The sequence below is a fragment of the Bos grunniens genome, chromosome X (assembly GCF_055505025.1).
Source record: "Bos grunniens cultivar Pamir isolate PY7600 chromosome X, Bosgru_T2T1.0, whole genome shotgun sequence".
In the NCBI taxonomy this organism is placed as follows: Eukaryota; Metazoa; Chordata; class Mammalia; order Artiodactyla; family Bovidae; genus Bos; species Bos grunniens.
The window spans coordinates 16,071,879-16,088,294 of NC_141194.1; the positions used below are offsets into that span (position 1 = coordinate 16,071,879).

General features: G+C 41.4%; 1 long non-coding RNA gene across 8 annotated transcripts in view; it reads left to right on the forward strand.

Annotated features, from left to right (window-relative positions):
- Positions 1–224: 224 nt before the first annotated feature.
- Positions 225–16,416, forward strand: part of LOC147339864 (uncharacterized) — a 52,784-nt gene continuing 36,592 nt past the window's right edge. For 6 of the 8 annotated variants that reach the window (XR_015158835.1, XR_015158840.1, XR_015158834.1 and 3 more), the window contains exon 1: positions 570–708. This is a non-coding gene — a long non-coding RNA (uncharacterized LOC147339864). Of the gene's footprint in view, positions 376–569; positions 709–16,416 lie in introns of those variants that run through there. The other 2 variants (XR_015158841.1, XR_015158839.1) reach the window with 2 other exon arrangements.

Genomic DNA, 16,416 nt, shown 5'->3' on the forward strand with positions numbered 1-16,416 from the left:
CTTGCGTGTGTGTGGGTGCGTGGCTGCGTGCTTGGCCGCCAGCGTGCGTAAGCGGGTGCCTGAGTCCGTCCCTGCGTGGGTGCCTGTGTGCGTGGGTGCTTGCGTTACTGCACGCGTGCATGTTCAGCCATATCCCAGTCTTTGACTGAAGCCTGCCAGGCATTCTCCAGCTGAGCATAGCCATTTCCTTCTCCAGGGCATCTGCCTGACAGGAATCACCTGAGGTCAATTCCCATACAATTGGTAATCCTGGCTTCCCCCAGCCCCCAGCAGTGAAACCTGCCAACGTGTCGGTCTTGCCTGCTTGCTCCTGCGTTGCACATGATGGGATGTTGTTCCAAGACCTTGCTTGAGACAGACAGGGTCCTCCATCGGGTAAAGCATGATGTCGTCTTCTCTGTCGGTGAATTAGGGCCTTTTCATTGGTCGTTAAACTGGGCAAGTGAGGCCTTGCTGGCCTGTGGGATGCAGCAGAACAGCTGCTAAGTCGCTTCAGTCGTGTCTGACTCGGTGAGACCCCATAGACAGCAGCCCATCAGGCTCCCCCATCCCTAGGATTCTCCAGGCAAGAACACTGAAGTGGGTTGCCATTTCCTTCTCCAATGCATCAAAGTGAAAAGTGAAAGTGAAGTCACTCAGTCGTGTCTGACTCTTCGCGACCCCATGGACTGCAGCCTACCAGGCTCCTCTGTCCATGGGATTTTCCAGGTAAGAGTACTGGACTGGGTTGCCATTGCCTTCTCCAGGTCTTGGTCTAGGAATCCTTAATTTAGGCATAAATGTGTGTGTTTTTAAAATTTTATTTAGTTAGTTTTTGGTTGTGCTGGATTTTTGTTGCTGCTCAGGGGCTTTCTCTAGTTGAGGAGAGCCGGGGCTTCTCACTGCAGTGGCTTCTCTTGCGGAGCACTGGCTCTAGGGCACGTGGGCTGAGTAGTTGTGGTGCACCGGCTTAGTTGCTCCAGGGCATACCGACAGGGAGGGATTGAACCAGTGTACCTGCATTGGCAGATGGATTCTTTTCCACTATGTAACCGGGGAGGTCCAGTTTGGGCATAAAAATGTGACATCATTCATTCCCAAACTGCTAAGATCTGGGAATATTTTAATTATTACACAGTAGGGTGTGTTGCCCAATCTCCTTGGAGAAGATTATACAGACGGTGTTTTGTCAAACTACTTCCATTATATAAAGGTGCTCTGTGGAAAGAATAGTCAATAATCAAAACAGTTTGAGAATACTGGATTAAATAACATTAAGTAGGTGTCTTTACTGAAAACCTCATGTCATTAATGTGCTAATGGGGCAGTGAATCCTTGTGTCAATCAGGATATGCTAGGTTATGCTGCAACAAAAATTGACTCTAAAATTTCAGTGGCGTATATCAACAAAGGTTTATTTCACTAGTCCTGCGACACATCATCTTCTCTTTGGGACCTAGGCTGAAGCAACAGACTATTTGTCATTTGTTAGTATTCAAGAGAAATTTATCTTTACACAGAATAAAGTGCACAGGTCTAATGATTTTATATGTAGAAGTGCAAGTAAGTCAATGCCCGTGGGACAAACTCTGATCACTGTAGACAGGAGACAGCAGAGAGTCAGCAGCTAAGTTCCCTATGCGTTCCCTCTCTGATGGGCTGTAATGGGGCACAGTTCTTTCTTTTCATCTTGGTACCAGGTGGACACACCTGAGAGAAGCAGCTGTTTCTCTCATAGAGTCTGATGGAAAGTTTGTTGGAAAGCAGTGACCAGTATCACAGGACATCATCTTATATTGAATATTGATTCATTTATTTGGCTGCTCAGAGTCTTTGTTGTGGCACGTGGGATGTTTAGTTGTGGCGTGTGAACTCTTCTTTGTGGCATGTAGGATCTAGTTCCCAGACCAGGGACTGAACCCAGGCCCCCTGCTTTGGGAGTGTGGAGTCTTAGCCACTGGACCACCAGGGAAGTCCCTCACCTTGTATTTGAATCTCCCTCTTTTCTCCTCACTTTAGCTGCCATGGATTATACCTCCCACAAAAGCTTTAGCATTTAAACCTTTCTTCAGGCTCTGTTTTCCAGGGAACCCAGGATAACACAGTGTGGGAAAATACCAGGGCTTTCTGGTCTCATAGACCAGTGGAATTGTGCTATGTTAGGCCTCCTTGGTATTTCTCCATCTCACAAAGTACACACTCAGCTTTGCACATGCTGTTTCTCTATATGGAACATTCTTCTTTCAGACATATGCATGGTTTATTCCCTCACCTCCTTCAGGGCATTGCCCAAATATTGCCTATTTACTGAGACCATCCGTGCTCCCCTATTTAAATTTGCACACATATACTGCACTGTATTCCTTCACCCCCCATTTATTTTATTTATTGTTATTTCTAGAATAATAGCTCCATATTATATCTCATCATTTTTGGTAAGCTCCATGAGAGGAAAAACATTCAGTAAGTATTTATGGGGCAGCTGGATGGATGGATGGGTGATGGATGAATGGATGGATAGAGTGATGGATGAATAGATGAACAGATGGAGCAGTTGATGAAAAGGAGCTGTTCTTTTTCATGGTTCAGGATCTCTGTAAACATGGTATAAAAAAACTCCAAATGAACTTCAGTTACAGTATTCATAGCCAGTTCAGAAAAGAACTGTTGAAGCAAACTGCACTGAATGTTTTCTTCAGTTAACTCCCATCAATGGTTGAGCTCATCAATTTTGGAAGACATCCTAGTATGCCTTCCAAACAGTCTCATTAGGCTATTTGAAACTATTGATGTCAGAATATAGCACTCTTTTCCCTTCCTTTTTCATCGTTAATTAATGGATTAAAAGTCCACTGTAGCAGTGTTAAAGTCTAGCCCAGGAAGAAGGTGGTCCTGGACTGTCGGCTAGTTGCATCTCATTCCATCTGATGCTGCTGAGGCCTGGCCATCAGTGTGCGTTTGAGGGAGACAACAAAAACCCACTGAAAAGACGGCTGGAGAGCTTGCTAAGTTTAGAGACATCCATTAATGGACTCTCGTTTTTAGCAAAATGGAAGTTGGTTCTTTAAATACGTTGTTTTGAATTATTAATTTATGTAGAGATGAAAGAATGCTTGGATTTTTAAGCCAGATCAGCTTGGGTTCACAAAATCATTCTACCTATATTAAGATGAGGAAAGGCCATCTGTTTGTCTGGAAGAGAATTGACTAGCTTTTGAGTACCTTATAAATTGGCAAGTGATGAACCATCTTAAGTGGGTTGCTATAGTTATGTCTACAGTTTGTTTAGTATTTTAACTATTTATAAGGCACGCCGTAATGTTGTGAAATGAGTATAAAACCTAGTTTGGGTGGTATCTGGATGTTTGTAGCCCTTGTTTAGTACCTATAATTCTAACCATAAGAGCTCCTACTTAGTGCTTATGATGATCCAGGAATCACATTCAATGCTTTCAGTATGCTCTTCTTTCTTCATAACAGTCTTAGGAGCAAAATATTATTATCCCCATTTTAAAGCTCAGGAAACTACCATTTGTTGGGGTTGAGAACCTGCCCAGGGTCTTACAGCCATTAAGGATCACAGGCATGGCTTTACCATGTTTGTTGTTCAGTTGCCTAGTAGTATCCCACTCTTTGTGACCCCATGGACTGCAGCACGCCAGGCCTCCCTGTCCCTCATCATCTTCTGGAGTTTGCCCAAGTTCACGTTCATTGCATCAGTGATGCCGTTCAGCCGTCTCATCCTCTGACACCCTCTTCTCCTGCCCTCGATCCTTCCCAGCATCAGGGCTTTTCCAATAAGTTTTCTGTTTGCATCAGATGACCAAAATACTGGAGCTTCAGCTTCAGCATCAATCCTTCCAGTGAATATTCAGGCTTAATCTCCCTTAAGATTGACTGGTTAGGATACAGTGTACTAACACATATATATGGAATTTAGAAAGATGGTAATGCCCAGTGAATATTCAGGCTTAATCTCCCTTAAGATTGACTGGTTAGGATACAGTCTACTAACACATATATATGGAATTTAGAAAGATGGTAATGATAACCCTGTATGCAAGACAGCAAAAGAGACACAGATATAGAACAGTCTTTTGGACTCTGCGGGAGAGGGCGAGGGTGGGATGATTTGGGAGAATGGCATTGAAACATGTATAATATCATATGCGAAATGAATTGCCAGTCCAGGTTTGATGCATGATACAGGATGCTCGGGGCTGTTGCACTGGGATGACCCAGAGGGATGGTATGGGGAGGGAGGTGGGAGGGGTTTCAGGATGGGAAACACGTGTACACCCGTGGCGGATTCATGGTGATATATGGCAAAACCAATACAATATTGTAAAGCAAAAATATATATATATATATATATATATATATATATATATATATATATTTTAACTGGTTCGACCCCTTGCGATCCAAGGGACTTTCAGGAGTCTTCTCCAGCACCATAGTTCGAAGACATTAATTCTTTGGCGTTCTGATCTCACAACCATACATGATGGCTGGGAAAACCATAGCCTTGACTATATGGACCTCTGTTGGCAGAGTAACGTCGCTGCTTTTCAATACACTGTCTAGGTTTGTCATTGCTTTCCTGCCAAGAAGCAATTGTCTTCTGAGTTCATGGCTGTAGTCACTATCTGCAGTGATTTTCGAGCCCAAGAAGAGGAAATCTGTCACTACTTCCACCTTTTCCCCCTCTATTGGTCATGCAGTAATCGTCTGGAAGGCATGACCTTAGTGTTTTGAATATTTAGTTTTAAGCCCGCTCTTTCACTATCCTCCCTCACCCTCATCAAGAGGCTCTTTAGTTCCTCTTTGCTTTCTGCCATTAGAGTGATATCATCTGCATATCTGAGGCTGTTGATGTTTCTCCTGCCTATCTTGATTCAGACTGGTAACTCATCCAGCCGGCATTTCTCCTGATGTGCTCTGCATATAGGTTAGACAGAGTGACAGCAGACAGCCCTGTCATACTCCTTTCTCAATCGTAAACCAATCAGTTGTTCCATACAGGGTTTTAACTGTTGCTTCTTGACCTGCATACAGGTTTCTCAAGAGACAGGTAAGATGGTCTGGTATTCCCATCTCTCTGAGAGCTTTCCACAGTTTGTCATGATCTGTACAGTCAAAGGCTTTCATGTAGTCGATGAAACAGAGATAGCTGTTTTGCTGAAATTCCCTTGCATTCTCTATACTCCAGCAACTGTTGGCAATTTGATCTCTAGTTCCTCTTGTTTTTCTAAACCCAGCTTGGACATCTGGAAGTTCATGACTCACCTAATTCTGAAGCCTAGCATGCAAGATTTTAAGCATGACCTTACTAGCATGGGAAATGAGTGCAATTGTCTGATGGTTAGAACATTCTTTAGTACCACCTTTCTTGGGAATTGGGTTGAGGATTGACCTTTTCCAGTCCTGTGGCCACTGCTGGGTCTTCCAGATTTGTTGACATAATGAATGCAACATTTTGATGGCATTCTCCTTTAGAGATTTGAATAGTTCTTTTGGAATTCCATCGCATCCACTAGCTTTATTAACAGCAGTGCTTCTTAAGGCCCACTTGGCTTCACACTCCAGAATGTCTGGGTTTGGGTGACTAACCACACCATTGTACTGATCCGGTTCATTAAGATCTTTTTTATACAGTTCTTCCGTGTATTCTTTCCATCTCTTCTTGATCTCTTCAGCATCTACTCGGTCTCTACCATGTTTATCCTTTATTGTGCCCATCTTTGGGTGGACTCCATGCTTGCAGACACCTGAATCCAAGCTCTGGGGTTTGAAGAAAAAGGGAAAAGGCTATATAAAAAGTGGTGAGTTCTAAACTCTCAAGTGATAAATTTTAGATGATTCAATACTACTGACATACTTCTAACCCTGGTAGAATCCACCTTGTTCAGGAGGAGGGACACATGCATGCACATACACACACACATGCACACATACATGCAAACAATCACACACAGATACACTTTTATTTATATGCACATACACACACACCAGCCCTTGGCCAGTCACACTAGGGCAATTAGCAGACACTCATATTCTGGGATCCTTCAGGCTCAGAGCCAAGTTAAAAGACAGACCAAGTGCATAATTGCTCTGAGCCCCAATCTGTAAAGGTAATACCATTTCCAATGAAAATCAGAAATATGGTACCATTTAACTCAGATCTACATGTGTGACTACTTCTATAAACATCAACTTACAAATCAGTCCTACTTTAGTGAAGTAGACAGTAGAAATGACAAAAACCATCCTGATGCCAGTTCTACTCCCTCAGTAAGAAAAGGTTGCATTAATATTGGAAGAACAGCATCAGAAGCACATATCTAATTCTTAGTTTGCCTCAGCTGCAACATATCTTGGTCCAGACCTGTTTGTGCAATGGGTGTTCTACTCTATTTCTAGTGCCAAAGTACCAGAGGCTTGAGCACTGTGCCCAGTCTTCTATTCCAACAACATTGTCTTCTTGAGCTCTCATGTGTGGTCCAACGCATGCAGTCCAGTGCTTGTCTCTGCACTTGGACTTTCCTTCTGATCCAGTGTGGAATTTGTGGAACAGATCTTGATTGCCTCACTGGCCTTCAGGCCTCTCCCAAATTTGACTTTACATATTAGATTTCCATTTGGGCTTGGGGTAAACTACTTTTCTCTTCTTGTTATTTGGCTATCAGACATGCTGCTAAATCTCTCTAGCCTTGGCCTGGTCTAGCCTAGCCTTTGGCCTTCCTGGGATCAGCAGCCTTCTCTGGCTTCCCAAGCATCCCAGGAATGCTTCCAGGATACCCCTGCTTGTTGAATGTTCAGTATCTGTCCTGTCCTCTGAATGTAAACTCTTTATTCAGCACTCTTTCTCTAACACTTCACACGGGCCCTGCCATGTTCAGTTCAGTTCAGTAGCTCAGTCAAGTCCAACTCTTTGTGACCCCATGCATTGCAGCATGTCAGGCCTCCCTGTCCATCACCAACTCCCGAAGTTTACTCAAACTCCTGTCCATTGAGCCAGTGATGCAATCCAACCATCTCATCCTCTGTTATCCCCTTCTCCTCCCACCTTCAATGTTTCCCAGCATCAGGGTCTTTTCCAATGAGTCAGTTCTTTGCATCAGGTGGCCAAAGTATTAGAGTTTCAGCTTCAGCATCAGTCCTTATTCAGGACTGCATATTCAGGACTGATTTCCTTTAGGATGTACTGGTTGGATCTCCTTGCTGTCCAAGGGACTCTTAAGAGTCTTCTCCAACACCACAGTTCAAAACCATCAATTCTTCGGGGCTCAGCTTTCTTTACAGTCCAACTCTCACATCCATACATGACCACTGGAAAAACCATAGCTTTGACTAGCTGGACCTTTGTTGGTAAAGTAATGCCTCTGGTTTTTAATATGCTGTCTAAGTCGGTCATAACTTTCTTCCAAGGATTAAGCATCTTTAATTTCATGGCTGCAGTCACCATCTGCAGTGATTTTGGAGGGCCCCCCAAAAGCAAAATCTGTCACTCCCCATCCGTTTGTCATGAATTGATGGGATCAGATGCCATGATATTAATTTTCTAAATGTTGAGTTTTCTGAATGTTGAGCACCTCATGTGGGGCCTGCCATGTAGAAGGTGATAAATAAGTATTTGTCGAGTAAATAAGTGAATCTATATTTATTTAGTTTGCAGGTACATGACACTTAGGATGTGCCTGAAGATATTGTAAGGATTTTATACACATGAAACTCATTGAAATTTTTTTTAACATGCCATTTATCCCACTAGACTATTTGTTCCTTGAGGACAGAATATGTGCTGATCTCTAGTACAGTGTCTGACAATATATTTTGATTACATGACAACATCTATAGTTTTAATTGTTAAAATTACATTACTGAATCTGTCTTTCTTCTGTGAGCAACATGAAAACACAGATCTCTTAACTTGTAAATGCTCATGTTTAAATGGGGAAAAAAGAAAACCAAATGGGCTGTGTCATGGCCAAATTATCTTAATTTTATTTTCTTGATTGAAAATGTCTGTTGCTATAAAGTTTCATATTCTGATATTTTCTTTTGTTGATCTATCTATTGCTGTATAGTGAATTACCCCCAAATTCAGGGTAATTTTATATATACTAAAATTTCATTTTGCTCACCACTGTGTGGGTCAGACATTCAAGGAAGTTTCAGCTGAGCAGTTCTCACTGGGGTCTCTCACACAGTTGCAGTCAAGTGTCCGTTGTGCCTTCAGTCATCAGAATCTCAGCTGTGCTGGACATCCATGATGGCTTGCACAAGCCTGGCAGCTGATCCTGGCTGTCAGTTTGGGTTGTCCACCAGAGTATCTACATCTGCCTCTGCATGTGTCCTGGGCTTCTCAGAGCATGGTGGGTGGGTCCCAAGTGAGAGCTATCTGGAGAGCAGATAGCAGGTATTCAGAGAGAACTAAGCAGAAGCTGCCAGGCCTTGGAAGTCACATAGCATCACTTCTCCTAAATTCCATTTCTTCCAAATAAGGCCAGCCCAGGTTCAAGGCAGAAGGGGAAAATTGGACCCTGCCAATTTATGGGAGGAGTGTCAGAGCATTTGGTGCCATCTTTTCAAACGTCCACAACAAGGGTAGCCCTGAACTGATGAATGAAAAAGTAATGCCTATGTAAGCATATTTGGAAAACATGCTCTCCCAAATTCTGACTTCTGTAAAAACTTGGATTCTTCTTTGCTTTTTGTCTGCACTGTGTCACTTGTGGGATTTTAGTTCCCTGAGCAGGATCAAACACTGGCCCTTGGCAGTGAGAGCTTGGAGTTCTAACTACTGAACCACCAGGGAACTCCCTGCATTTATTCTGAAGTGTTATTAGGTCCAAAATTAAGACATTGTTTTTATATCAAGAAAAGGTCTACTTATACAAACTTCTGGGCATAAGGTGAAAGGAAGGGGAAAAAAAGAAATAGAATGAAAGTCAGAGCTGGCCTCTACTTACCTGGCAGGATCCACCACTCCAGATATTTCCTCCTTCATCTGTTTCCATTCTTGAAATCCCTCCAGTGAAGGCTTCTACCAAATCTTTAGACAACACTCACTGCGATATAGATAACACTTAGAGAAGAATAGCATTTTAGTCTTTTGAAACTATTACCACTTGGGTGTTAAAGTGTGAATGAAGAGGCCCTGTTGATTGAACATAGATTTGTTCTTATAGGCATGATCAAAATTCTGGGAAAATTTAAAATTTCGCAAGAAAAAATGAAAAAGAACTCAGTTATTGAAGTGGAACATCCTTGTATTTGTCATCCTACAAAGGTTATATTTATGAACTGAACTTCCCATTCCCTTTAGTGATTTAGTAAATCCCAGAGCAGTGTCAAGATAAACAATAAATTGCATCTCAGAAGCAATGAGTAAACCCTGAACGGGAATGCATCAGTTCACGTCATTATCTATTCTATGGAGACAGCTACTCTACAGTATTTATTTGTACTTATCTCTTGAGGTAACACCTTCAACTCAATAGTTCTTTTCTATTTTTAATGTCCTTCTGCCATTAACCTGTTCTTATGTCCATTTTTCTTACTGAACATAGATGTGTGCAGAGGCTTGACTGTTTTTCTAGGTTATTTTTTTTTCCTCCATAGGAACAGTTTGTATTTCATTTGAAGTGTGTTAAGTTGCATCCGGCTTTACAGATTGGCAGTGTACCTTCATTTTGGACACAAAGGAAGCCATTCTCATGTCTGCTGTGTGAAAACTGAAACTTGGGTCTTATGTATTTTTAAATTATTGTGGTATAAAACACAAAACATTCAGTCCACCATCTTAACTATTTTTAAATGTACAGCTTCAGTAGTGTTAAGCATGCTCACATTACGATATAACCTTTTGCATCTTTATGTACTTTTTTGTGTGTGTACATCTTGGTCAGAGAAGCAATTAGCCTCTCGCCCTGTGTAGACAGGCTTGATCTGTTGTCTCAGGCCTCAGACATGGTTGAATGGGGAATTTAGAGTTAGGTGTTGGACCTGTAAGAAACCAGGGAGGCATTAACTCCGTTGGACCCACTGTGCATTAGAGGCAGACATGCCATTTTCTGGTTGTTGTGAGGTTACAGGATGGGGTATCATCTTTACTATATCACTGCTTGAGTTTCAGGACACTCTGTGCAAGGGTCAAAATGGTCACCTGTGCTCCTAGTGTTACTCCTGTGAAACTTAGTCAGCTTGCACCCTTTTGCTTTTATCCATCAGTGGATTGGTAAGACTCATCTGAGGGTGACAAAGCCAGAATATACACATGTAATTTCCAAAGCTCAGACCCTTCAGTTAAACCATATCTTACTACCACCTGTTCAAAAGGACCCAATGCATGTATTTTTAGGTGCTGATGTTCAGAAATCTGCATGTTAATAGGTTCTGAAGTTAAAGAGTGTTGGCTTGTGACTCCCCTGGAAAGTAATTTTCATTGTTAGAAACCTTACCAGCCAATGAAGTAAGAGTTGTTCCTATTTTGACATGCCAGTGATCAAATGATAGATATGAAACTGTATGAATTTTAGATTGCAACTGGTGACCTCAATTTTGCAATATCACTAAATGATTTCTTTGTTTTCTAAAGATATTTTATTTTTATTAACCTTTTCTTTTAAAAAGATTGTATAAGAAAAATTTTAAACCTAACAGAAATGTTGCTAGCATAAGTACGATGAATTCCTGATGGCCGGTACCTAGATCCACCAGTTGTTAACATGTTGCTATGTTTGCTTTTGTTCTCATTCGACGTGTATTTTCTTTATTGAGGTGAAATGTACATAATATAAAATTAACCATTCTGAAGGGAACAATTCAGTAGCATTTGGTACATTCATAATATACTCATTTATATTTAGGTCCAAAGCATTTTAATTACCTCAAAGTAAAACCCATATCCAGTAAGCAGTTACTCCTCATTTGCCTTCTGCCCAGCCCCTGGCAACCATGAGTCTGCTTTCTGTCTCTATGGATTTGCCTGTTTTGGATATTTCATATAAATGGAATCATACAATATGTGACCTTTTTGTGTTTGGCTTCTCAGTGTAATATGCTCGGGCTTCATCCACAAGGTAGTGTGTATCACTAATTTTACCACAGACACTTTTCACTCACTTAACATCCTTCTGCTCCCACTTCACCCTACAAACAGACTGGATAGGAATTTGTGGTCTTGAAACTGAGCCAGACTCTGTGGAGCCTTCCTGGCAACATACCCTCCATGTCTCCTACCTCTTGTTTCTAAAAAGGATTTAGCCTCTTAGACCTTCCCCACATTCCAAAGAGTATATTTGATCAGAGAAGTGAGAAAATACAGAAACGACAACAATATCAGTCAAGCAAGACAAAATTACAGTAGTTTAACCATAAAATAAAATCAAAGACCTTTAGTTCCTCCTTAAGGGTTATAGATAATATCCTGAGCCATACCTTGAATTGTTTTTGAGGATACTAAAACCCTACCAAGTGTCAGAGAGAAACTGCATGCTGACCACAAGCATGTAGACCCCAGACTGGTAGGAACCAGAAGGTTGATGATGTTAACTTCCAATATACCACTCAGTGACCTCACCACAACCAATTCGAAGAATGTCCACGAACTGATCATGCACCCTACAACCTTCAAACCTAATAATGTTGCCTCTAAAAACCCTTCCCTGAAAGCCATCAGGGGGTTCAGGTCTTTTGAGCATGCACTACCCATTCTCCTTGCTTGGCCCTGCAATAAACACTGTCCTTTCCTTCACCCAACCCCATGTCAGTAGATTGATTTTGCTGCAAGTCAGGCAAGCAAACCCAAGTGTGGCTCAGTAACCATCTCTTAAGTCCTGTCTCATAGTTTTCTTCTTTTATTTTAAATCAAGTGCTCTTTGGGGGAAGGGTGGCTGTTTATTCAAGTATATGTGTGTCATATCCCATAGACTTATTTAATAGTTTAAATGGACATAAAGAAGCAAATACCCAAAGATAATCACACTAAATAGCTATATCACTCTGGATATGTCACTTAAACTCTCTTACACTTAGTTTCTCCACAACGAGCCTGGATCCAAGCCCTAAGAGTCATTGTAATGAAAATTGTATGACTCTATTCCCCAGACATTCTGGCTTATTCGTTCCTTAATCTGTTATTCCAGGGAGCTACTTTTTCTCTGTGGTATAGTAAAACTGATACTGATGAACCACTGGGTGTGATCCTGGAGCTTATAAACTATAGCTTGGGTGAGTTTACAATTCAATTGGAGCTAAGAAATAGATGAGCATGTGACAACAGGGATATTTATAACCAGAGGACAAATCTTGTTAAGAGGGATTAAAAATTCATTGTTGCACAACATACATACCCTGTAGAGAAACTGGTAAAAGTGCCAACAAGAAATATCAGTCTGCCCTCGTCTTCACGTGTCACTGCCCTCTTTGATTTGACCAGTCATCTGTGGGTCAAATGGCTACAGGAGGCTTCTGGAAAGCAAGTGGCATTTTAAAATTAAAGCTTACCTAGCTGGTACACCAGACAGAACATTCTCTCTTGAATTTTCATGCTCAATTTGTTTTTATTTGTTCCAAACTTTTATTATAAAACTTTTCAAACACACAGCAAAATGGAAAGAATTTTACAGTAAACCTCTATATACCTACCTCCTAGGATCTACTGTCAACAGTTTACTGTACTTGTTTTATTATATATTTATCCATCCTTCTATCCATTCCTCGATCCATCTTTTTTTTTAAAGAATTTTGAAGTAAATTACAGATGTCATTATGCATGTCATTAGAATTTTAGGCTTTGTTTATCAGTTTTTCTTTTGATGTAAAATGTAGATACAATGAAATATGTAAATCTTAAAGTATGCATTCATTGAGTTTTCACAGCTGCACACAACTAGTTAATCCAAAATCCTATCAAAGCAGATAATGTAACATTTGTTTTTTTATTTAATTTTTATTATAAATATGTTGTTCTCAAAAATGTGATAGCATAACTAGTTAAACTGAAAGACTACAGTCACCTGCCCCTTCCTCTCAATCTCCTCTTTCTGCTTCTCAAAGGCAACTACTTTCAAATCTTTTACCTACTTCTGGGAATTCTTTCTATATCCCTGTATAGAATATTATTACTTCTGTTTCTTATGTTTTCAATTTTAGAATTGTCTCTTGGTTAGCTACTTTGGAAGAATAGGATTTAGCTACCTGAAACAATTCTTTAAACATATACTTTTTCTTCCCTCCACCCCCAATATATTTATAGCATATATTTGGTTAAATTAATATTCAGTGTTTGTATTATTTCAACTATGTAAATATTGTTCATAGTAGACAGTAGATATGATCACATTCTATATCCAAACTTTGCTTTTTCTAAGTTACTAATCATAATCACCTGTTCAGCAGTCTGTTTCATTTGACATTATAGTGAACATTCTCTGTGTCAAATGCAGCGCCCCTATATCATTATCTTAAGCCGTCAAGAAAAGCCTTATTCAAACGAAACCAGACCCAGAGTGTACAGGAGGAGAAAACATGGAGTCAGGGGCCTGGGAACAAGGGACTGGAAGGGGGCTTCATGAGAACTGGGGTGGGGAGAGACGTGAATCTCAGGGGCGGGGACTCAGCATTCATTTGCATAACCAGCCTGCACTGCATGCAACGTAGTTTCCATTTATTATTTCAATTTATCATAGTTTTATTTAAAATGTAGTAGTTGAAAGAATGAGCCTTCGTCCACTTCCGTGAAAAGCTCTGCTGCAAACTCTTGACCCGGACTTACCCTTGACGTTCCTCACCCTCACTGTGTTAGGAGTGACCGTTACATAATTAATATGGTCAGAGGCTCTGCGATATACTTACTCTTACCCTTGCTTTTACCCGGCATTGAGTCCCTGGTCCGTTACTGAGAATTCGGTCGGGTAGATCCAAGTGAGGGTAACGGGAGCTCTGCTAATTTTTGGAGGCTTTGTGGTATTAAGAAAGGCTAATATAGTTGTGTTGAAGAATAGAATTTAAAATGTGAAGGGCTTTGTGCTGTTTTTCTACACCGGCATCAGTTAAGGGTTTTATGTGTATTTATTTAGAAAAACCGTATTCTTAATTTTTAGTAACATTTTCATAATGCTGAATGGGTTTTCCTCGATATTTTGTTTGTTTTTTGATTCTGGGAAAGAGTTGAAGACAAGAGCAGAAAGGGACAACTCATTATAGAGCACTCATTTTCTCGGTGGACATGCATTTGAACAAGCCCCAGGAGAGCTGTTTGGAGATGACTGAGGGAACGAACTGGACAATTTTTATAACCCAGGGATGGAACCAGGTCCTCTTATATTGGTAGCAGCTTTTCATTTTTTTTTCTTAAATTAGTGATTAGAGTCACCGTGGTGGCTTAGACAGTGAAGACTCTGCTTACAATGTGAGAGACAGAGGCTCGCTCGTGGGGAAGAATCTACTGGAGAAGGGAATGGCTATCCACTGCAGTATTCTTGCCTGGAGAATTCCATGGACAGAGAAGCATGGAGGGCTACAGTTGATGGGGTCACAAATAGTTTGGCATGACTGTGCACTCAGGGCATTCTGTTTTATTTGACATTATAGTAAACCTTCTCTGTGTCAAATGCAGCACTCCCATGTCACTTTCTTAAGCCATCAGGAAAATTCTTTATTCGAAAGAAATAAGATGCAGAGCGTTGAGAAGAAGACATGGAGTCAGGGGCCTGGAAGTACACTTCACGAGATCTGGGGCGGGAAAGGGGCGAATCTCGGGGGTGGGACTCAGCGTTCATTTGTATAACCAGAAGGCACTGCACGCAATATGTTAAATTTATTGTTTGAATTTATCGCAGATTTCCTTTAAACATAATATTTTGAAGAATGAGCTTTTGTCCACTAATGTGAAGAGCTCTGCTACAACCTCTTTACTGGGACTTACCCTTTTTTTGCTTCTCATCCTCAGTGTATTAGGTGTGAGCTTCCCCTCATCAATACATGCCCAGGCACAGTATGGTATCCGTCATCCATTTCTTGCTGCTGCTTGAGCTTAAACTCTAGTATTGCCATGCAGACTAAGTCAAGTACGACCAAGAAAGAAGGAAATTTTACATTAGCCAACGGTTTTTGGAGGTCTTATGAGGAGAAGGCAATGGCACCCCACTCCAGTACTCTAGCCTGGAAAATCCCATGGACGGAGGAGCCTGATGGGCTGCAGTCCATGGGGTCGCGATGAGTCGGACACGACTGAGCGACTTCCCTTCACTATGAGGTTAAACAAGACCGATATTCTTGTGTAGAAAAGTAGAACTTGGAAAATAAGTGATCTCGGGCGATTTTTTTAGATTCTTGAAGCTTTCTGTGTTTACCATTTCAGATTGTGGGTTTGGTCTTTGGTGAGTTGAAAGTGAAAGTTGCTTAGTTGTGTCCGACTTTTTGTGACCCCCATGTACTATGCAGTCCCTGGAATTTTCCAGACCAGAATACTGGAGTGGTTAGCCTTCCCCTTTTGCTGGGATCTTCCCAACCCAGGGATGGAGCCCAGGTCTCCCGCATTGTAGGCGAATTCTTTTCCAGCTGAGACACAAGGGAAGCCCAATATCCATAAAACCACAATGGGGTTTTTCAAGCGAAGACAGGATGGCCGATTGGACATGGCTGAGCAAATAAACGAGCCAGATTTTTTGCTCCCCAAGGACAGAACCCGGGCCTCGGATATTGGCAGACAGGTTTTTTTTTTTTTTTTCTTCTTTGGCTGATTAGAGTTACCCTGATGACTTAGCCTGCTTTCAATGTGGTAGACCCAGGCTCAGTTCCTGGCGAAGGTTCTCCTGGAGAAGGGAATGGTTACCCACTGCAGAATTCTTGCCTGGGGAATCCCATGGACAGAGGAGCCAGACAGGCTCTGGTCAGACACAGCTGAGCAACTTTCAGAGAGCGAACCACCTGGGAAAAGGAGAACTCTTTTTAGGTAATCCCACGTTTTTGTCGCAGGTGTAATTGTCTTTTGGGCTGTGCTTTGTTTTCTGTAGTACCAGTCACTCAGTCCTGTGGGACTCTTAGCCAACCTATGGACTATAACCTGCCAGGCTCCTCTGTCCATGGAATTCTCCAGGCCAGAATACTGCAGTGAGTTTCCATTCCCTTCTCCAGGGACTCTTCCTGATCCAGAGATCAAACCCAAGTCTCCTGCATTGCAGGTGAATTGTTTACCATGTGAGCCACCATTTATTTTTTTTAATGGTAGTCAACTTTCATATTTGCATTATTCATATAGGTTCGTTTTCTTGGTTCATAAACTTATGGAGGTAGTTAGTAAACCTATGTAGGTAGATGTGTTCGTTCTGTTCTCACTCTTCCCACCCCAGGATATAATATTTGTAAAAATCCATAGGTCTTAGGCTTCACTGGTAGCTCAGCTGGTAAAAAATCCACCTTCCCTGC